Source organism: Dendrobates tinctorius, unplaced genomic scaffold (assembly GCF_039654945.1).
Source record: "Dendrobates tinctorius isolate UK_male_01 unplaced genomic scaffold, ASM3965494v1 ptg000019l, whole genome shotgun sequence".
Classification (NCBI taxonomy): Eukaryota; Metazoa; Chordata; class Amphibia; order Anura; family Dendrobatidae; genus Dendrobates; species Dendrobates tinctorius.
In genome coordinates this window covers 35,861,800-35,885,544 of record NW_027361687.1, presented here as the reverse complement: position 1 = coordinate 35,885,544, position 23,745 = coordinate 35,861,800, and the positions used below count along the sequence as shown (strand labels likewise).

General features: G+C 49.1%; 1 protein-coding gene across 3 annotated transcripts in view; it reads left to right on the top strand.

Annotated features, from left to right (window-relative positions):
* The window catches only part of LOC141082898 (NACHT, LRR and PYD domains-containing protein 3-like), a 218,982-nt gene that overhangs the window by 65,881 nt on the left and 129,356 nt on the right, over positions 1-23,745 (top strand). Inside the window, exon 1 of one of the 3 annotated variants that reach the window (XM_073566933.1) lies at positions 12,392-12,759. The exons of the other annotated variants lie outside the window; for them this stretch is intronic. The gene's annotated coding sequence lies outside the window, so the exon portion shown is untranslated. Of the gene's footprint in view, positions 1-12,391; positions 12,760-23,745 lie in introns of those variants that run through there. 3 annotated transcript variants of the gene reach the window in all.

The window sequence follows — 23,745 nt, the reverse complement described above, 5'->3', positions numbered from 1 at the left end:
TTAGAAGGGTACCGTATCCCCGGATAACATGTATGGATAGCGTACACATTCAAAATATATGTCTATACATCAGGAGGCAGGCTCAGACGGTGTTAGGCCCAGTATGGATTGCACGTGATTGCACAAAGGTTAGAAAGGGTACCGTATCCCCGGATAACATGTATGGATAGCGTACACATTCAAAATATATGTCTATACATCAGGAGGCAGGCTCAGACGGTGTTAGGCCCAGTATGGATTGCACGTGATTGCACAAAGGTTAGAAAGGGTACCGTATCCCCAGATAACATGTATGGATAGCGTACACATTCAAAATATATGTCTATACATTAGGAGGCAGGCTCAGATGGTGTTAGGCCCAGTATGGATTGCACGTGATTGCACAAAGGTTAGAAAGGGTACCGTATCCCCAGATAACATGTATGGATAGCGTACGCATTCAAAATATATGTCTATACATCAGGAGGCAGGCTCAGACGGTGTTAGGCCCAGTATGGATTGCACGTGATTGCACAAAGGTTAGAAAGGGTACCGTATCCCCGGATAACATGTATGGATAGCGTACACATTCAAAATATATGTCTATACAACAGGAGGCAGGCTCAGACGGTGTTAGGCCCAGTATGGATTGCACGTGATTGCACAAAGGTTAGAAAGGGTACCGTATCCCCAGATAACATGTATGGATAGCGTACACATTCAAAATATATGTCTATACATCAGGAGGCAGGCTCAGACGGTGTTAGGCCCAGTATGGATTGCACGTGATTGCACAAAGGTTAGAAAGGGTACCGTATCCCCAGATAACATGTATGGATAGCGTACACATTCAAAATATATGTCTATACATCAGGAGGCAGGCTCAGACGGTGTTAGGCCCAGTATGGATTGCACGTGATTGCACAAAGGTTAGAAAGGGTACCATATCCCCGGATAACATGTATGGATAGCGTACACATTCAAAATATATGTCTATACATCAGGAGGCAGGCTCAGACGGTGTTAGGCCCAGTATGGATTGCACGTGATTGCACAAAGGTTAGAAAGGGTACCGTATCCCCGGATAACATGTATGGATAGCGTACACATTCAAAATATATGTCTATACATCAGGAGGCAGGCTCAGACGGTGTTAGGCCCAGTATGGATTGCACGTGATTGCACAAAGGTTAGAAAGGGTACCGTATCCCCGGATAACATGTATGGATAGCGTACACATTCAAAATATATGTCTATACATCAGGAGGCAGGCTCAGACGGTGTCAGGCACAGTATGGATTTGACGGCCCAGACTACACAGCGGAGGAGCAGGGAGAGGTAAAGATTGCAAATGCTGGGGCCCTGCCCAAGCAAGGGGGGCCCACTCGTGGGCGTCGGTACTGGCACTGGGCCCCTCATAGTACGGCGGTGTGTCTGACGGCGGGTGTGCACCACCACCGTCAGAGACACTTGATTGCACTATGAAGGACCCTGTGCCAGTGCTCGCGCCCAAGAGTCGGCCTACCCACCTGTCCAGGGCAACGGCACTCGCACGGTGTCGTGCGCTAGGTGGTGACCCCGGCCATGGGGGGGGAGGCAGCACAGTTAGGGAGTTTTAGAAAGTGGCATATGTTGATGTTGGACATTCAGCTGATGCAAAAGGTGAAATAGGTCAAGTCCCAGGAAGAGGTGGACCAAAGCAAGCCATTTTTCTGTCACCCTATGTGTCATCAGGGGAAGGTGGGACAAAAACCTTGGAAACCCATGCGTGGTTCATTTTAATGAAGGTTAGATCATCCACATTTTGGGTTGACAGACGGGTCCTTTTTTCTGTCAGGATTGATCCAGCTGCACTGAAGACTCTTTCCGATAGCACACTTGCAGCTGGGCAAGCGAGCTCCTGTAAGGCATATTGTGCCAATTCAGGCCAGGTGTCCAGTTTAGCGGCCCAAAAGGGAATGACCTGTGTGGGAGAACATCGATATGGGAGGAAAAGTAGTTTGTAACCATAGTTGACAACTGCTGTCTCCTGTCACTTTCCATCGATGCAGTATTACCAGTTGTGTGAGCGGTACTTGAAAAATCAGTCCACAACATTGTCATGAAACCCCTGTCTCCACGAACACCTCTGCCAAGCTGCCCCCGGCCCGTACGGCTCGTGTGAGAACCATCACCGCTGCTGTGTGCTGGGAATGCCTCAAGCAACCGATTTACCAGAGTTGCTTGTTTATTAGCCAATATTAGGTCAAGGTTCTCCTGTGGCATGATGTTTTGTAATTTGCCTTTATAGCGTGGATCCAGGATGCTGGCCAACCAGTAGTCGTCATCGTTCATCATTTTGGCAATGCGGGGGTCCCTTTTTAGGATCTGCAAGGCATAATCTGACATGTGGGCCAATGTTCCCGGTGTCAATGATGCACTGTGAGTGCTGGTTGGAGGAGCACTTTCTGGCAAATCCACATCCCTCCAGTCACGCACAAACCCTGTACCAGACCTTGCCACGCCAACATTTTCACTTGCCCCACGAGATGCATCCTCCTCCCCTAAGTAATCATCCCCATCATCCTCCTCCTCCTCCTCCTCTTCTTCCTCCACCTCGTCCAGGAGAGGTCCCTGAGCAGACAATGGCTGAATGTCATCAAGGATTCCCTCCTCCTCAACATTGGCTGCAGAAGCCTGCTCCTTAAGGTTTGCATGAGCAGACGCATAAGTGGGATGCTCATGCTTAGGATGGCGTCGTCTGCACTTACCAGCCGTGTGCATTCCTCAAAACACTGAAGGACTTTACAGAGGTCTTTCAGCTTCGACCACTGCACACCGGTCAACTCCATGTCTATTCTCAAAGTGCCTGGCCGTGTATCCTCCCACAAATGCATTATGGCCTGCCTCTGCTCGCACAGCCGCTCCACCATGTGCAGGGTGGAGTTCCACCTTGTTGCAATGTCGATAATGAGGCGGTGGTTGGGAAGGTGGAGCAATCGCTGCAGCTTCTGCATACGAACGGAGTGTACAGGCGACCGGCGGATGTGCGCGCACAGTCTTCGCACCTTCTGGAGCAGGGCTGTTAACTCCGGATAATTTTTGAGGAAGCACTGCACCACCAGGTTCAAGGTGTGAGCCAAGCAAGGTATGTGGCTGAGCTTTGAAAGGGCTATGGCTGCCACAAAATTACGCCCGTTATCACTAACTACCTTGCCTGCCTCAAGATGTACACTGCCCAGCCATGACTCAGTTTGTCGCTGAAAGTACTCGGCCAGCACCTCGGCGGTGTGTCTGTCGCCCAAACACATCATCTGCAACACTGCCTGCTGACGCTTTCCACTAGCTGCTCGATAGGGGGACACCTCGTGTGCAACAGTGGCAGCTGCAGATGGAGTGCTCGTACGACTGCGCTCTGTGGACGAGCTTTCGCTTCTGGAGGAGGAGGAGGAGGAGGGTCGAACGCCTACAGCCAACTGTTTCCTATACCGTGGGCTAGGCAGCACTGTCCCACCACCGCTGTCCCCTGTGGACCCTGCATCCACCACATTAACCCAGTGCGCAGTGATGGACACGTAACGGCCCTGGCCATGCCGACTGGACCATGCATCAGTTGTGAGGTGCACCTTTCCGCTCACTGACTTCTTGAGTGCATGGACAATGCGGTCTTTCACATGATGGTGGAGGGCTGGGATGGCTTTGTGAGAGAAGAAGTGGCGACTGGGTAGGTCATAGCGTGGTACTGCATAGGCCATGAGTTCGCGGAAAGCTGCGCTTCCCACCAACCGAAAGGGCATCATCTCAAACGAGATTAGTTTGGCAATGTGGGCGTTCAAACCCAGTGTACGCGGATGAGAGACTGAGTACTTTCTTGACCTACTCATAGTGTCTGGGAGGGTGAGCTGGACTTGAGAGCTGCATATGGTGGAAGTAGCGGTGGACAGGGCGGACTGAGAGAGGGTTGATGATGGTGATGGAGTTGGTGTTCTTTCTGATGGCCTAGAATCAATCTTTCGTTGATATAACAGTGGGATTCCCTGACTGCTGTGGCCTTGCAACGACACCTCAACATTTGCTGCTGTGCTAACCGGTGGGCTTACAGTGGGGGAAACAATGTAGCGTTGCTGACTACCTTCGTTGTGATCAGTTGCACATGTGGCACTTGAGGTTTGGTGTTGTGTCCACGCTTGCAAGTGCATGCTGGTTAAATGTCTAAGCATGCAACTGGTATTCAAATTTTTCAGATTTTTCCCTCGGCTAAAGGTCTTTGCGCACTTCTTACAGATAACCTTGGCCTGATCATGAGGATTTTGTTCAAAAAAGTGCCACACTGCACTCTTCCTACTTTGGCAGACATTTTGCGGCCTAGCACACTGTGATCTTTTGACCCTCTGGACAAGCTGTCCAGCAACTCTTTTGATGTTTGGAACCTGTCTTTGGAGTGCTCCGGGCCTGCCAGATAACAGCTGTTGCGATGTCGATGTCTGCTGTGGATGCTCCTCATCTGAGCTATTGGAAGCAGCACCCTCTTCCCCCAATGGATGCCAATCTGGGTCAACAACTGGGTCATCCATCACCTCCTCTTCTATGTCATGTGCACCTTCCTCTGTGTCACCGTGTATGGTGGTATAGTGTGCGGGAAGGGGCACCTGAGTCTCATCAGGGTCAGAATCTGGCTCTGTACACTGTGAGGACAATGTAGTGCTCTGAGTGAATGTACCAGCAGAATCATCCATCAGCGGCTGTGCATCAGTGCACTCCATGTCAGATTCATCTTGGCCTGGGTAATTCACCATTTCACTTGATAATCCAGGCATGGTATGTGAAAACAGCTCCATGGAGTAATCAGTAGTATGGCCTGCGTCATCCTTCAATCTTGGTTGGGGTGAAGGACACAAGGAAAGGTGTGGTTCATGAACATGAGCCTCCAATGACGACTCAGTGCTTTTACTTTTTACAACTGAAGAAGAGGAGGCGATAGAGCTGGAGGCTGAGTCAGCAATGTAAGAGAAAACTTTTTCCTGATGCTCTGGCTTTAAAAGCGGTTTGCCAACTCCTAGAAAACTAAGCGTTCGAGGCCTTATGTAGCCAGACGATGACGCAGGCTCAACACCTCCTGCATTTGGTCCTATTTTGCTCTTGCCACTACCATCAGATCCACCACCAACACCATCATTACCAGCTGCCAACCCCTGCCCAATTCCACGGCCTCTTCCACCAGCCTTCCTCATTTTTGGTAGAAATGTAGATAAAATCCAACAAACTATATAGTAATGTAAAACAAGGTACAAGGTGTCTATAGGACAGGGGAGATTTTGAATTTCTGCAGACACTTGTGGACACTGGACACTTTTGGATTGTGTGAGGCCCACTGATATCTGAGCGCTATGTGACAGGCTCGATGGCACAGCTGTGACAAAAGTGACTAGAGGATAAGGGAGATTTTGAATTTCAGCAGACACTTGTGGACACTGGACACTTTTGGATTGTGTGAGGCCCAATGAATATCTGAGCGCTATGTGACAGGCTCGATGGCACAGCTGTGACAAAAGTGACGAGAGGATAAGGGAGATTTTGAATTTCTGCAGACACTTGTGGACACTGGACACTTATGGATTGTGTGAGGCCCACTGAATATCACAGCGCTATGTCACAGGCAGAAATTGGCTAGTGTATCACAAACTACAAGGTGTATGTAGAATTGGGCAGAATAGGAATCTCCCTAGAGTGCAGGTCTGTAAGAACGGAACATGTCCTCGTTTTATTCTCACAGAGTGACACACTGATAGCTTCACTGTGGCTGTGATAACAGCCGTTACACGGTACTGTGTGAGGAGCGTACACCGCTGTATGGTGTGAAAAAATGCACGCTCAGTACCTCAGCAGGACAAAAAAAAAAAATTGGGATTGCTTTTAAAAAAGCAGTTTGCGGAGCAGTGGGTAAACAGCAATGCAGGAATGTCAGGAAGCCTTAGAAGGCAGCCCAACAACCAACACCACTGATACACCACTATATAGCCTCCCCTTGCACTGCACACACAGTGACTGATGTGTTGTACAGGCAAAATCGCTAGCAACAGAAGCAGTTTTTTTTTCTTCTCAGCAGGACAAAAAAAAAAATTGGGATTGCTTTTAAAAAAGCAGTTTGCGGAGCAGTGGGTAAACAGCAATGCAGGAATGTCAGGAAGCCTTAGAAGGCAGCCCAACAACCAACACCACTGATACACCACTATATAGCCTCCCCTTGCACTGCACACACAGTGACTGATGTGTTGTACAGGCAAAATCGCTAGCAGCAGAAGCAGTTTTTTTTTCTTCTCAGCAGGACAAAAAAAAAAATTGGGATTGCTTTTAAAAAAGCAGTTTGCGGAGCAATGGGTAAACAGCAATGCAGGAATGTCAGGAAGCCTTAGAAGGCAGCCCAACAACCAACACCACTGATACACCACTATATAGCCTCCCCTTGCACTGCACACACAGTGACTGGTGTGTTGTACAGGCACAATCGCTAGCAGCAGAAGCAGTCTTTGGTGTCTTCTTCCCTGCCTAACACTCTCCCTACAAAATCAGCAGCAGCAGCAGCTCTCCCTATTCTGAGATCAGCATGAGTAACATGGCGGTCGGCGTGCACGCCCTTTTATACCCCCTGTGACGCCCCCCAAAGCAAGCCAATCACTTGCATGCCCTTCTGAAAGATGGTGGTGACCCGTGCCTATGTCATCACATTGCCCACAGTGTCCGTGGATCCTGATTGGCTGAAAAAGAGCGCAAAACAAACTTTTGAAAGGCGACTTTGGCGCGTAAGTCGCCGACCTCGTGGCCGACCTCATCCTAGGGTCGGGTTTCGTTTCATGAAACCTGACTTTGCTAAAAGTCGGCGACTTTTGAAATTTTTCGACCCGTTTCGCTCAACTCTAGTGGCAAGTTGGGGGTGTGGAGAGACGAGGAATGGCTTAAGGGGGAGGAAGGGGTTCTAGGGGAAGGGGTGACAAAAGTAGTGGGGGAACGGAGCTCAGGGATGGAACTGGAAGCAGGGTGAGACACAGTGTGAGGAGAGGGGGTAGGGGCAAAGTTTTTTGTTTTTTGAGTCTCCTGTGTCCCGGTGTGTCCTGCCTGGACCTCCTGGCACTGTGTGACTGCCTTGACCTGGGTGACTGCCTGGAGCTGGTGGACCTTGGCTGGGTTTCTGCAAAAATGGAATGGGGGTCACCCCTCTATTGCTGCTGCTCGAGGAGCGGTGGTGGTGGTGCTCCATGCAGGAGGAGTGGTGGCGGCGGCGGTGCTCCAAGCAGGAGGAGTGGTGGCAGCGGCGCTGCTCCAAGCAGGCGTGGTGGTGGCGGTGGTGGTCCAGGCTTGAGTGGTGGTGGTCCAGACAGGAGCAGCGCTTGCCATGGTGGTGGCAGTGGAGTGTCCAGCAGCACTTGGCCTTGGGGTGGTACACAGGTGTCTGACTTGGCTTGGAATGCAGGTGACCGTGCAGTGGTATGCAGCAGTAGTCAGTAGTGAGGTGAAGCTAGTCAGTGGTGGCACAGTTGGAAATTACACCACTGACTGCTGCACGTACTGACTCTGCTGCATAGCCAGCAAGAAAGCAGTGTTGCAGGCCTGCATCACATCCAGCTGGAGATCTGGACTAAGGTCTTCCGCCATGGCCCGTTCAATTTGGTGGAAAAAATGGTGCGCTGGTCTGTTGAGGTCGGCTTCCAGACGGTCAAGGTGACGGTCGACAGACTGGAAGTGGTTTTCCATGAGGGTAAAACCGCTTTCCACTGTGTCTGACAGCACCTTGAGGCCATTCTGAAAGACCAAGCTCAAGTGAAGGAACTCGGCATGACAGTCCTGTACCGAGGCCTTCTGCCACTGGCAGGAAGTGCCCGCAAAACCAGTAGCAGAGACCTGGGACAGGGGAAGACCTGACATACCAGCTTCCTGGTCTCCAGCTGTCTGTATTGCCGACCTGAAAGCTGCTTCCTGGCTGTTGGATGGCTGGGACGGGTCCGAGGTCGTTCGATGAAGGACCGCTCCAGGGACAGGTTGCAGGGTGCTGCTCCAGGTGCTGTGAAAAGAAAAGAAAAACATTAGTATCATGCATGTACAATAGTTAAAGCGCCAACTCCTGTGGAATAGAAAAGCACAGAGTAAAAACGATACAATACAACAAAATACTTACACTCTGGTGGCAAGTTCCATTCTTAGGAATGCCAACGCCCGATGGTAGCGGTATTTAGTTCTGGTCCTTGCCGCAGCACCACTGCGACCCTGGCCCTCCTGACGAACATCCTTGTTGAAGCGGTCCTTCATCGAGCGCCAACGGGTTCTGCCTTTGTTCACTGTGGGAAAAAGAAATAATAAAAAAAATTAGACAATGCACTGTAGGCCGGGATAACACAAATGTGTGTGATGCTAGAAACTCGATAGCATCACACACACTTGTGTGATCACGGCCAAGGACACTGCCGCATCACACAGCAAAACAAATTAGACAATGCACTGTTGGCCGGGATAACACAAATGTGTGTGATGCTAGAAACTCGCTAGCATTACACACACTTGTGTGATCACGGCCAAGGTCACTGCCACATCACACAGCATTGAAATACTTACGAAAATCCTTGTGGACCCAGGGAGAGGCGTTGTCTCAGTCATCCATCAGCGCTGCTGCCACCTCATTCCAGAGCCGCCGGGTCACCACGTCCATGTGCTGCAGATCACGGCTGTCCCACAACGGGACTCGCTCCTGGACTAAATTGATGAGGGCGTCTGTCATGCTCGCCATGTCTGTTATGTCCACCATGTCTGTTTTGCCTCATGACCCTGGAGCGGTGTGCAGGCGCATCTCATGTCTGCTATCCTGCTTGTTCCCTAGAGCAGTGTGCACACTCACCTCATGTCTGCTGAGCTGCAAGATGCCTGCATTTCTGCTTTGCCTTCTGTGATCTTCTCGTCATGTCTAGAAACCTTGATCATGTGACATTTCCTAAGATCCTGCACTGTCTGGTTCTGCAATCATCTCATCATGTCTAGAATCCCTGATCATGTGTCCTTCCTAGGATCCTGCACTGTCTGGTTCTGTGATCATCTCGGCATGTCTGAAACCCTGATCATGTGATTGCGCACTGTGATCCTGGAGCATCTGAACTAGGAAGTTCTCCCCTGGTCCTGACCCGGAAGAGGAGGTGCTATGCCCTATATTAGACCGCCCCTTCCTATGCTCAGGGCCTGAGTATTGTGTTGTGTCCCTGCATGGCTGCTTGGTCTGTGGGGCGCTCCCTCTATTCTGTGCCCTTGCACTTGCTCGGTCATGCGTCTCTGCACACGCTCTGTGCTCATACTCCGTCTCTTGACCCGTGCCTTGTCTTTTGTTTGTCCGTTGTGCTATGTTCGTCCTTGTTCTGCTTAGACTTGTAGTCCTTCTGTTATTCTCTGCCTTGCCTGTTTCTGCCATGTCTTGCCTTCGCTATGCTCTGCCTTGTGTTCTCTCCTCGGTTCTCTGCCTGTTATTCCTGCTCTCTGTGCTATGGTGCTCTGTAGTGCTCCCTGGCACACGCACCATTCCTTCTCTCCTTCCGTCTGTGCTCTTTTCCATGTCTAGTCCCAAGGCTCTCGGCTTTGGCCTATGCTCCGCTGCTAGACTCTTTCCTATTATGCTCTCTTGCACGTTTCTAGGCTAGCCCCAAGGTTCTCCCTTGGCCTGGCTCTGGGCTTCGGCCTAAGCTCTGCTGCTAGCTCTGTTCTTGCTCTGACCTGATTCCGTGTTTCTGCCTATGCTTCCGTCTCTGGTTCTGTACTCTGTCTAAGCTCTGCCTGGTTTCTTGTCTTGTCTTCCCTTGCTGCTTCGTGTGCTCTTTGCATGCGCTTGGCCTTCCTAGCCTCCTGTTTGTGCCTCAGCCGTGCCCGCCTGCTTGTGCCTCATCCGTGCTCGTCGGTCAGTGACAGCTGTGTCGCCTGCCATGCCTCATTCGGGTTCGCTGGAGTCTTGCCCATCTGTCAGTGCCGCAGCCCGATCAGCTAGCCAGAGCCCCAGCCGTGCTCTCTGTGCTCCCTTGCACCTCACGCTGTTTCTGCACTGTGCTCTACGTGCTCTCTATAGCACGTGCAGGCCTCGCCTGCCCATGGCATACCTCCCCGTGCTTCTTTAAAAGTGCGTGCAGGCTTTGCCATGTCCCCTGTCGTGCCCTCTTGCACACACAGGCCCTAACCCTGTCCTGGAACCCTGACCCTGGCATGCCTCTCTGCATGCGCAGGACTCTGCCTCGCCTGACCCTGGCGTGCCTCTCTGCACGTGCAGGACTCCGCCTCGCCTGACCCTGGCGTGCCTCTTTGCACGCGCAGGACTCTGCTTTGTTACCTTGTGCCTTGGCGTGTCTCTACACATGCACTCTGTCTTACCTTGTGCTTTGGCGTGTCTCTACACACGCACCCTGTCTCGTTTTGTGAACCCTGACATGTCATCTACACACGCACCTTGCCTTGAACCCTGGTGTGTCCCCTACACACGCACCTAGCCTTGCACCTTGTTCCCTAACACGCATCATGCCTGGATATCTGACGTGCCTCCTTGCCTGAACCCTGGTTTGCCTGCCGGATGCCCGGAACCTGCCGATCGCTGCCAGAGATCGTAAGATGAATGACTGCGGCCTGATGTCCGGAGCTGATGTCCGCAGCCTGATGCCTTGATCATGTCGATCATTGCCAGCGGTCCGGAGTCCGATGCCATTGTGCCTTTACCTGTACCTAGGTGTGCCACCTGGCACGTACTATGCTATGGACCTTGGCGTGCCCACGCGCGCACCTTGCACATTTTGCTTGTTTTCATGTTTGCACGGAATGTGATCCTGAAGATCTTAATGAAGATACCTTGCACTTACCTCTTATCTTGCCTTGTTTCCTGCCTGTCCCTGGTTGTCAGACACTCCCATAGTGTCCCCCTGAGCCGGCCGTCTGGTCCCAGCAGTCGTGGTGGCTCACCCCCTTGGTCTTGCCCCTGACACTCCCTGTACAGGGGGTGGGTTCTCTCTCGGTCAGCTCGCCCTAGGTGGGTGGGTGCCATGGCCCAGAGGGTCCACTCTAAAAAGGAAAATGGGCTCAGCAAAAGCTGAGTCCGTCACAGGGTCGTTGTCCAGGGCCATGTCTTCTTCCTGTTGTGGAGCCTAGAAAAAAAAGAAAAACATTATAATCTTGGAAAGATTTTGAAATGAAAAAGATAGGAAAATATACAGAAAAGAAGCAAGATTGAAGATGAAAAAAAGGCAGGGAAAAAAAAGTACAACCACAGTCAGTCTATACTTGCAGGCCATCTCCCTGCCGGCACTGGGCTGCTCCTGCTATTCCTCCTCAGAAACCGTGGACGATGACGTCTGAAAAAGAACAAAAATTAATTTGGTACATGTGTAGATGTGACAGCGAATACTTACCCAAACTGTAGGACAGGAAGGTACTCACTTCACGCTCTGCTTGGGCCAGTTCACCACGGGACGGTCTATATTCCTCCCCAGAAGACATGCTGCAATAAAAAAGAGACATTAGTGCATAATACATTTAAAAAAGGACAGGCAGATATTAGGTTTAGAATACTCACATTACTGAAGTTGCTGCTTCTCTCCAAATTTCAGGACGGGACGCTATTGTCTCTTCCAGGCTGTCTGTAGAGTAGTGGTCTGCCAGTATCAACACCTTCTTTTATCTACACTACCCCCCAATGTTTCTTTGTTTATGGGGTAGTTTAAACCAGTGTCCAGACAAGTTTATGCAAAAATCGCATGCGATCAAAAATGCAGGCGTGCGCATGTCCATGCGCACACCTGCGATCCCATAGACTCTAATGTGTTATTTTGGCGCATTCCGTGCGCACGTGACCGCATGCGTTTTTTTAACGACGTTGGGCAGAATAAAAAATGCAACATGTTGCGTCTAGCGCGTCTAGGCGCACACCTGGAAAAAGCGCATGATAACGCTGACGAACGCGTGCAAGCGCTACACCATGCGACCGCCATGTTAAACATAGGGGCGCATGCGATAGGGTGCACCCGATGCGCTGCACTAAAAAATGCTAATGTGAAACCAGCCTTAGCTAGTAGTGCTGATGTTGATTCTTAATGTATTATGTATGATATGTATCCCTGATGTACCCTGTATTGACTCAGCGTACATATATGTTTTTGTTTGTAGTTTTACTGCATCAATATACCACCACGTTCAATAAAATACAGATTCAACCTACAGTCTCCTTATTGGACCCCGGTATAGCGGTTTAGCTGCCTGTTTAAGCTACATGAAGTCTGCTTCAATTAGTGAGGACAGAACACCTTCAGTTGGCCAGTCAGACCCTGCCTATATTCTAAATCATTTTGGTTAAAATTAAGGTCTTGCATGATGACAACTTAATGCACTTTCAGTTCATCAGCAGGTAAATGGCATCACAACAACCAGACAGAAGTAATCACACTCTAAAAAAAAAAGCAAAACTTTTGGTCTCCACTGTGTGAACAGTCTCCTTTGCATATACACATGCACTGTAATAAGGGTGGTGGGCACTCCTCCTCTCTTTCCTCCCTTCTCTCTCACCCTCCCCAGTACATGTGCACACGCTCAGTTACTTTCTGCTAAAACAGAGGCTGGAAACATGCGGCCGATCCTATATGCACATAGGGGCCTGGAGGGACGAGAATATTAATGGGATTCTTAGGAAACATTTTGCGTCTTATGTTGAGATTGAGTTTGTAAAAAATCCTATTATTTTGGATATCAGAGAGCTTGGAGCCGGGAGAGGAGCAGCAGCAAAGTCCTGAAGACTGTTGGGCGGTGAGATGATACTTATTCTTCTACTTTACTTGTTTACTTAGATTAATGTTTGTAAATCCACGGTCCAATGTGAACAGCGGCCTCCCGACTGTGCCCAGACAGCAGGAAAAACGAGGATCTGGCAAAGATTGTGCCGGAGATAAACATCCTGCTCCTTCCCATTAAAGGACACCTCCATATAAACAGAGCCTTCATATTTAGGGTGGGAGACATAAGAGGCAGCAGGCAAGAAGCTAGAAAGGAAGTAAAGGTCGCTGTAGACTAGAGACGCCCCACCCTGCCGTCCTTTACAATATTTGCTGCAGCTGATAAATTCTACAAACTGTGGGACTTTCATAGAAGACGTTACTTATCTATCCAACCATATGTGTATGGCGTCAGGGGTAAAGGACAAGGCGCCGTCATCGAGCCCAAACCCCTCACCATGCTCTCCAGACCCTCATAACAGTTTCTGATACTTTTTAGAACTCGAAAAAATCACAAAAATTCATCAAATTGAAAATTCCCCCTGAAACCTTAATCACTTGGGTGAGATGTGCCTCCCCCACCCCGAAAAAAGATGGGGACCAGAGTACAATTTTTGCAAAACGTATTGACTTTCAAAACAGTTTTTTAGCTGTGGTTTTGGCATACTAGATTTGTCTCTCGTCCATGCTGATAAATTTTAGTGTTGCAAAAAAATCAGGTTTTGGCACAAAAAACGCAGCAAAACATGATACCTGCGTTTTTGGCACTTTTTTTTAGCATTTTTTGCAACCCATTCAAGTCAATGGGTGGAAAAACGCTGAAAGAAGTGACATGCTCTATGTCCAAAAAACCATGCAAAGCACAAAATACCGATGACAAAAAAAAAGTGTGCGCGCCAGATTTCTGAAATCTCATAGGCTTTGCTGATACTGTAAAACACAACAGAAAATTATCATAAAACAAAATGCAGCAAAAACGCCTAGTGTGAACTTAGACCCAATCAGTTTCTGCAGAGCACGGACCGAACAGTCAACACAGGCGAAGCATTTCTCATCCATAACAATAACTATGTGACAGATGTTGAAGATTTCTTCTCCTGATGTAATGTGAATAAGGGCATGTTCCCACGGGCAGAAATCGGCAGCGCTTTGGATGCAGCACATGTCCGCTCCATCCAAAGCGCTGCCGGCTTTTGAACGCTGGTGATTCCGCATGTGTTCATTGAACCATGCGGAATCACCATATCCTATACATTGGACAGTGATATTTATATTGCGGAGGCCGAGGGTCTCCACAAGATAAATAGACATGCTGCAGTCTGGAAAGACATGCCGCATGTCCGTTTACGCAGGGATGCCGGAGGCGTCCCTGCACACATAGAGGAGATGGCATTTCATGAAATCCCATCCACTATGCTGTAACATCTGGCCACTGTGGGGTGAACACTGCGGCTGTATGCAGCGTTCAACCCGTAGCGTTTACTGACCGTGGGAACATAACCTAAGGCTTTGTTGACATGTTGTGGATTGTAAGCATTTTTGCCGCGATTTTCCGCTGAGAAAACCATTACAAAATTGTCCTATGTGACGCGGCCCGCAGGCCGGTAACTAATACAATAAGACAAGGGAATAGGGAAAACCTTGGTAACAATAACAATGGTGGCCCTGCGATAGGGAACGGGGAAGTGGAGACCTCCTGCACTGCCCTGAGTCAGTGTCTCTACACTCCTAACGTTCCCTAGGCCGGTTCCGCACCGGGCGCCGATCAGGAACCTAAAAACCCTGACTCGCCCTGTACCTAAACCCTTACTAGAGAATTGGTCGGTGCGGAAACTAATCCCACCACTGCACTAAACACACACAAGGAAAAGTGATGAAACGGGAACACCACTTAGCTTTGCTCTGTTGCTTACACTCCCAGCAACAGAGCCCACCACCTGCGTGCATCTTTTCCTCCACCGTGTCCGACATCTGGGTACACTGTCCAGAAACGGATCTTCTCAGCACCATAGTGCATGCATGCCTTGGAGCAAACAGAGTCCACACCTGTGTGCAGCTGTCCCGAAACAGAGTCCAGCAAATGAGTCCAGCTTTTCTGCCAAACAGTCCAACATTTTGAATCCAGCTTTCCGCAACCAAGTCCAGCATTCTGAGTGCATCTCTACACCATAGCTGCCACTCCACCAAGCAATGCAAGCCCTCCCTGCAGACACCATAGCTGACACTCCACCAATCCATGCCAGCCCTCCTTGCAGACACCATAGCTGCTACTCCAGCACTCTGACTGGGCTGCCCGTGACTCTCCTTCAGCTCCCTTCTTTACCCTGGCTTGCTTGCAAAAGAGGAACTATCACCAACAGTGATTAACACACCTGATACTCTCGTATAGAGCAATCACACCTGTTACATAATCACGTGCACAAACTAAGGTAACCAGAGTGTAATGCCAAAGGGAAAAAAAGGTTACTTTGTGCATTTAATCTGTCAGATCCAACCTGGATCGTGACAGCTGATACTAGAGGAGGTCTGAAGACACAGTGCTGATACTACAAGAGCAGGTCTGCAGACAGTGCTGATAATACAGGAGGAGGTCTGCAGACACAGTGGTGATACTATGGGAGGAGGTCTGCAGACAGTGCTGATACTAAAGGAGGAGGTCTGCATACACAGAGCTGACACTACAGGATGAGGTTGGCAGACATTGCTGATACTGCAAGAGCAAATCTGCAGATTCAGTGATGATACTACAGGACGAGGGCTGTAGACAGTGCTGATACTGCAGGAGTAGGTCTGCAGGCACAGTGCTGATACTACAGGAGGCAGTCTGCAGAAATACTGCTGATACTATGGGAGGAGATCTGTAGACACAGTCCTGATACTGCAGTAGGAGGTCAGCAGACACAGCGCTGATACTACATGGGCCGTTGCTCATTCTACATCTATATCCTGTGGAAGAGTGAAAAAATAAGTACACCCCCTGAAGCAGTCGCTCATGCAACCACCTTTAGCAGCAATAACTTGTAGTAATATTTCTGTGTGACTTTATCAGTGTCTCACATAGTCCTAGATTTTGTATTACTCTACTACCAAACATTGCATGAGGTTTGTGACCATTGGTTTGTGCACAGGTCGCTTATGGTCCCAGTACAGTAGGCCTATTTGGTCGAGGTGTGGACCTTGACATTGCAATCCTGTGATCTTTTTATTTCTCAGCCTTGGTAATGCAGAGTTGATGGTGTGCTTTGGATCATTGTACTCTTACATTTTGGCCAAGGTTTAAGTTTTTAAATAGGTGGCCTCACATTTCACTACGACTGGGTAATTTTGAAAAAAAAAAAAACACTTAAAGGGAACCTGTCAGTAGGATTGTGCTCAGTAACCTACAGACAGTGTCAGGTTGACGCAGTTATACTGATTACAATTATACCTGGTGATGAAATCCGTGTTGTGTTTGTTGTTTAATCTGTATTTGTAGTTTTTAGTTAATGAGATTCTCGTTCTCTGGGGTGGGAGTGTTGGTGTTCTGTGGGTGGGTCTTTATGTGGAGCTCTGATTACATATGCATCAGTGTGGGCTTATGATAGGTCACTGAGCCTTCACTGACCTGCCCCCTATTTTACATACTGAATAAAATATGATTTGAAAAAAAAAAATCTAATTCATGAGGCAAGCACCGCCAGGTTTGTAGCATGATACGGGTGATAATATGCATATTTTCATTTTATTTACACATATAGCTTTGTTTAACCCCTTAGTGACCGAACCAATTTTCACCTTAATGACCAGGCCAATGTTTGCAATTCTGACCACTGTCACTTTTTGTGGTAATAACTCTGAAACGCTTCAACGGATCCCGCTGATTCTGAGTCAGTTTTTTGTGACATATTGCACTTCAATATAACTTGCATTTATATTTGAAAAAAAAAAAAATTTGGTAAAAGTTTTGATAATTTGGCAATTATCAAGCTTTTAATTTTTGTGCCCTTAAATCAGAGAGTTATGTCACACAAAATAGTTAATAAATAACATTTCCCACATGTCTACTTTTCATCAGCACAATTTTTGAAACATAATTTTTTTGTTAGGAGGTTATAAGGGTTAAAAAGTTGTCCAGTGATTTCTAATTTTTCCAACAAAATTTGAAGTGAGTTTTGGGGGTAAAAATGACAGAAAATGCCCAAAAGTGATACCATTCTAAAAACTGCATGAAAAAAGGTTCTCCAGCATGGTCAGGAAATGCTTAGCTACTTACTGGTAGCGGTGTTTTTCAGGAGCACACGACAGCACCACGATAGAGGGGATCCGCCCTTCGGGGACAGGAAACCTACAGACACAAAAAAGGCTGCCCTCTCCCTTGCTTCAGTTGGATAACAGAGCATGAGAGGACCTCCCTGGTTAGTAGCAATTTTATAAATATATATACATCCAATTAAATACTCTTCACACCCGTGCCTAAGGTGTAACTCCCGAGCAAAAAAGGTGCTGGTCCATAAGTGAGAAAACGAAAGAAAAAAGGGAGGGAATGGAAAGGTGCTATCATGTGCTCCTGAAAAATACCGCTACCGGTAAGCAGCTAAGCATTTATTCAGTCGCCACGACAGCACCACAAGAGAATTACAGAGATTTAAAGAGCCTAGGGAGGGACAGCTGCCTCAAGCACCTTTCTCCCAAACGTGAGATCGGAGGAGTCACCCAAATCCAACCTATAGTGTTTGAAGAATGTAAATGGAGAGGACCACATAGCTGCCTTACAAATGTCCTCGATGGATACCTCCGAGCATTCTGCCCATGACATCGCCACAGCTCGAGTGGAGTGTGCTATTACGCCTTCCGGAGCTTCTGCGCCACCTGCTGTATAAGCCAGAGAAATTGCCTCCCTAATCCACCTGGCTAAAGTGTTTTTGGACACCCTAAGACATTTCCTAACTCCCTGAAAGGAAACGAATAGGGATTTGTCCCTCTTCCAAGAGTCAGTGGCCCTAATATACGTACTTGGAGGCTTCTTCTTACGTCTAGTGAGTGAAGTTTTTTCTCTGACTGGCTAACAGGGTTCGGGCAGAAGGAAGGAAGGACTATCTCTTGTAATGAAACTTTGAGGCAACCTTGGGCAGATACAAGCGGTCTGGTTTTAGTACGACTCTGTCTTCTCTAAACGGAGTATACGGGGGAAGTCTAGAGAGAGCCTGTAGATCACTAACCCTCCTGGCAGATGCCAGTGCGACCAGTAGGGCAGTTTTGAAGGATAGGATCCTAATAGGGGCAGAATCATTAGGCTCAAACGGGGCTTCTGCTAAAGCTGATAGCACCAAGTTCAGATCCCAGGGAACTAACTTCCTTTTAATGACGGGTCTGGACCTCGCTGCTGCCTTTATGAATCTGGATACCCAGTAGTTGCTCGCTAGGTTACAGTTGTATAATGCCCCTAGGGCTGAAACCTGGACTCTGAGTGTGTTTGTGGTAAGACCCATCTCTAATCCCTTCTGTAGAACTCCAAAACCTGGTTAATATGGAGTCTCTGACCAACCTCCGCCCCCGAGGCTGACAAGAATTTTTTCCAAATTCTGACATAGATGTTTGTCGTGGAATGTTTTCTGCTTTTTAATAGAGTGTTGACTAACCCCCGGGAGAAGCCCTTCCCACTCAGTAGTGCCCCTTCAAATTCCATGCCGCTAGATGTAGATTGGACACATGCGGATAGAATACTGGACCCTGGGAGAGGAGATCTGGGAGCTCCAGGAGAATCCATGGCTGGGTCACAGACATCTTCCTCAGCCAGGGAAACCACGGTCTCCTGGGCCAGAATGGAGCTATCAGGAGTATGCGGGCCTTGTCTTCTCGAATCTTCCTCAGCACTATCGGTATTAGATTCAGTGGGGGGAAGGCGTAAGAGAGGTCGAAGTTCCACGGGATCAGGAGAGCGTCCACTGCGTGTGGGTCTTCTCTGGGGTCCAAAGAACAAAACTGATGTAGCTTCTTGTTCTTTCTGTTGGCAAACAGGTCTATTTCTGGAGACCCCACATGCGCATGATCTGTTCGAAGACGGCCCTGTTTAGTACCCAGTCTCCTTGTTTGAGCATGTTGCGGCTTAGAAAATCGGCCGTAATATTGTGTTTCCCTTTTATATGGAGGGCTGTAAGGGATAGAAGATGAACCTCGGCCATCTGAAAGATACGATTTGCCACCTCCATTAATGCCCTGGAGCGCATTCCCCTTTGATGGTTAACGTAGGCTACGGTTACTTGATTGTCTGAGAGAAGTCTGACGTGACGGCCCTGTAGGGACATAAGGAAACCACTTAAGGCCTGCTCTACCGCTAGTAACTCCTTTATATTGAATGAGTAGTCCTGCTCCTGTGGCGACCATACCCCCTGGACCCACATCTCCCCCATATGCGCCCCCCAACCCCTGGGGCTAGCATCTGTGGTTATGACTCGGGAGATATGATTTTCCCAAGGAACCCCTCTATGCAGGTTTGGTATGTGAGTCCACCACCGTAGAGAATGTACTGACTCATGGGACAGTGTAAATTTTTTCTCTAGTTGACCTTCTAGACAACAAGTGTTGTGTAACACATCCCACTGCAGGGACCTGGTGTGTTATTGGGCCCAGAGAACCGCTGGTATACATGAAGTGAGTGAGCCCAATAGTGACATTGCCCCCCTTAGCTTGACCGAAGGGTTCTGTATTGCCCTGAGTGTTTGTCGCTGAATACTGTCCACTTTAGATTCTGGTAACCGACATTCCTGTAACCTGGAATCTATTAGAAGACCAAGGAACTGCTGCGCTTCAAGGGGTTGCAACTGCGATGTTTTGAAATTAATAATCCATCCCAACTCTTGAAGGCTGGATACTACCTTCTGTAGTTGTGCTGTGCAATGTGATTCTGAGTGTCCTACAATTAGCAGGTCATCTAAATAAGGGATCACGAGAATATCCTGTTCTTGTAAATAAGCCATAACTTCCGCCATTATTTTAGTGAAAACTCGTGGTGCTACAGCAACCCCGAAGGGAAGTGCTCTGAATTGGAAGTGGCTTACTATTCCCCCCAATGAAACCGCTACTCTTAGAAACCGCTGGTGATCTACGTGTATTGGAAAGTGATAATAAGCGTCCTTAAGATCTAAGACTACCATGAAAAATCGTTAAACAGCAACTTTATGGCAGATTTAACTGACTCCATTTTGAAGGTGCGAATGAAAATACATTTATTGAGGCCTTTAAGATTTATGATGGTACGGAAGGAGCCATCAGGCTTTTTGACCAAGAAGAGGGGGGAATAAACTCCCTTACCTTTTTGTACCTCTGGGACTTTCACCAGGACTCCCTTTTGCTGAAGTTCCCGGATCTCAGACTCTAACGCCATTTGTTCTGTAGAAGAAGAACGAACGGGAGTCAAAATAAATCGGTTAATAGGCATTTCCCGGAACTCAAATTTTAGCCCTGTCTTAATGACGCTCCGGATACAGTGGCTATTTTAAATATTTGTCCAGGCCGGATAGAAGTGCAAAAGCCTGCCTCCGACCTGGTCCGTCAGTCATTGCGGCTTTCTGCGGTCACGAGAGGAAAACATATATCCTCTACCTCCTGCTGGTGTCGTCTCTCGTTCTTTTTCTATTTGACCTTCGGTCGAACCACCTTCTGTTATAGTCCCACCTGTAAAAAGGTCTTCCCAAGTAAGGGAACCGTTTTTTGCTGTTGCCCGCTTTCTCCAACAGCTCGTCTAGCACTGAGCCAAATAGGTGTTCACCTTCACAGGGGATGTTGCACAGCGGTGACCTGGCCTGCATGCCCCCTGGCCGACTCCAGCCATATGGCTCTGCGGGCGGCATTAGACAAGGCCGCTGACCTGGCCCCTAGCCTTACAGAGTCCGCTGATGCGTCTGAAAGAAACGCTGCTGCCCCCTGAATCATAGGAAGGGAGGATAGGATCTCTTCCCTAAGGACCTTGTCCCTGAGCTGTTCTTCTAGGCAATCTAGCCACATCGTCAGAGACCAGGCTATACACATGGCTGCAATAGCTGGCCTAAGAGATCCTGCTGAAGTTTCCCAAGACCCCTTAAGGAACACTCAGCTCTTCTGTCTAGCGGATCTTTTAAACTACCCAAGTCCTCGAATGGTAGAGAGGTTCTTTTACAGGCTTTGGCCACCGCAGCATCTAGTTTGGGGGCTTTATCCCATGCGACTGATGCTGTTTCCTCGAACGGGTATTTCCTTTTAAATGCTGGCAGTAAGGAACCCTTTCTTTCGGGTCTTTTCCACTCCCGCGTAATCAGGGAACTTATTTTGTCGATAACTGGGAGGATCTACAAGACTTCCTGTCCAGTCCTTTAAACATAAGATCTTGTATGGAACTTTCTGACTGGGGCTCCTCGATCCATAGTGGTGTTCTCCGCTTTCACTAGCCGGTTTACCTGGTCAAGCGGAAAACATGGGCGACCTGCTCTTGCCTCTGAGGATGACGAGGATGAAGGGGATTAATCTGACCTCAGTTCCCTTGAGTCGCTCCCTGAATCTGAAAACTGGAGCCCGGGTTCTGCCTCGCTAACCCGTCTTTCCTGTGACAGGGCTTTAACGGAACCCTTAACCTCCTGTCTAACCAACTCCCTCAGAGTGGTGGTCAGGTCGGGGGTCTACTCCGCTATTAGGCTCTGCATAGTTTCTTCCCGTGGCCCTCAGGGAGAGGATCCCCACATTCGGCACACTCCTTGTGTTTGGTCTTAGCGGAACTCTTTTGTCCCTGCTAAATTAGGAGAGCGGGAACATAAGGGGAGACAATACATCACCAAGTGAACCTTCACGAAGATCACTTACCCCCTGCCTGTAGTAAGTGGTACCGAAGTCTGCGGGGGTCCTTCTTAGCCGATGAAGTGTCTCTGCGGCTTGAGGACCTGCCGGACTTAGCCTTCTCTTTTTGACTGGCCCTAGCTTCTGTAAGGCGGCTACTGCCACTAGACCGCCGATGCGAAGCTGAAGTGCGGGGCTTTTCCTGTTGCGGGTGCTCTGTCGATGCTGCTGCTTGTTCCAGTGAATCCATTATGCACAATGGTCTTGGAGCACCTGGACGCCCATGCGGCACTTTTAAATAGCCGGCCTCCCCGGTCGGTACCTGCCCCGAATGGTGCCAGCAGGCTAAGCCGGGAGGCCTGCCCGCTACAGTAATGCGCATTGGGGATGCCCATACCCCCCCGGACTGCGATGCTCGTCCGTGGGCATCGGCACATCCCCCCGCCGGTGCCTACCCGGCCCAGTGCCGCATCCTGGAACGCCGTTGGCCCCACAGCGCATGCCCGGCCGCATCATCGGACCTCGCCGCCGACCGCCCCTTCCTGATGCACCACAGCAATCGCGCCCCGACGGCGACGGGCATACGCCGAGACCACACAGCTAGCCTCACCACGTGAGACGGAGGAGCACTCACCCCGGACGCCACCAGCAGGCCCCGGCCCGAAGGAGGGAGGCCCTGCGCATGTACTTACCTCCCCCTGAAGGGTGCTTTACCCTGCTTCCGCTTCACTAACAGTTCCCCTGCCGTGAGCGCTTCCAGGATACCGGGCAAGCCGCGGCCTGTACCGACCAGCCGGCCTTGGGAATCTTCTTCTGTCGCAGGTATGTCTGAAGAGGTTCGCCTGTCAGCGACAGGAAACCAAACTGAAGCGAGGGAGAGGGCCGCCCTTTTGGGTATGTAGGTTTCCTGTTCCCGAAGGGTGGATCCCCTCTCGTGGTGCTGTCGTGGCGACTGAATAAATAAAACTTTATTATAGAAACATTTAAAAGGACATGTAGTAGATACAATTGGAAGCCCAGGATGGCTAGCGACCGACGTGTTTCGACTGTGAAGTCTTAAGCATGGTCCATGACGATGACCATGATTAAGACCTCATGGTAGAAACACATCTGTCACTAGCCATCCTTGGCTTCCAAGTGTATCCACTACATGTCCTTGTAATGTTTCTATAATAAACGTGAATTTTATTTCCTGACCACGCTGGAGAACCTTTTTCACATTGTTTGCTTCTGCACACCCAGAGCCGGGGCCGTGGGCTCCATCTTCATTTGAAGAATTGATATACGGTAAGCTGACTCTCCTATTCCCTGTCCCTCTATATACAGTATATTCTAAAAACTGCACCCCTCAAGGTGTGCAAAATCACATTTAAGAAGTTTATTAACCCTTCAGGTGCTTCATGAACACTAAAGCAATTTGGAAGGAAAAAATTAATATTTAACTTGTTTCACAAAAAAATTTACTTTAGACCCAAACTTATTTTCACAAGGGTATCAGGAGAAAATGGACCACAAAATTTGTTGTGTAATTTCTCCTGAGAACAACAATACCACATATGTGGGGGACAGCCTCTGTTTGGGCGCATGGCAGGTTTCAGAATGGAGTGAGCACCATTTGACTTTTTGAACGTAAAATTGCCTGGAATTGATGGCGGGCACCGTGTCGTGTTTGGAGATCCACTGATGTGCCTAAACAGTGGTAACCCCACAATTCTGATTCCAAAACTAACACAGCCCTAACCCCAACACCACAACCCTAACCCTAGCCCCAACCGTAACCCCAACCGCAAATGTGGCATCCCCAGGAGTACGGTTGCGACAGTGACCTTACCTCCCTCTAAGGGAGAGTGATGTCATGCCTGGAGGCAGTGAAAGGATCTCTCTATCAGGTAGTTCCAGCACACAACACAGTTCCTACTCCAGGCCAGCAGAGGGAGCTCTAAACCCAACTGCAGAGGAGCTGCTCTCTCTGGTCAGGAGGGGGAAGTTAGAGTGTGGACAGGGAAGCGACAGAACATGTGGAGAAGAGCTGGGGACTGGAGCTATAGCAGAGCTCATCCCCAAGCTGAAGCGCAGAGACCGGATGCCGGAGTCCGAGGCTGTGTGGATGCTAAAGGTCCCACAGCAGAAACCGGAGGAATAGAGGCTGCAAATGCTCTGTTCCCAACTGAAACTCGACGACACAGCAGTAACATGTGAGCCAGAGACGCCATTGAGGGCAGTTCAAGAAGGAGGC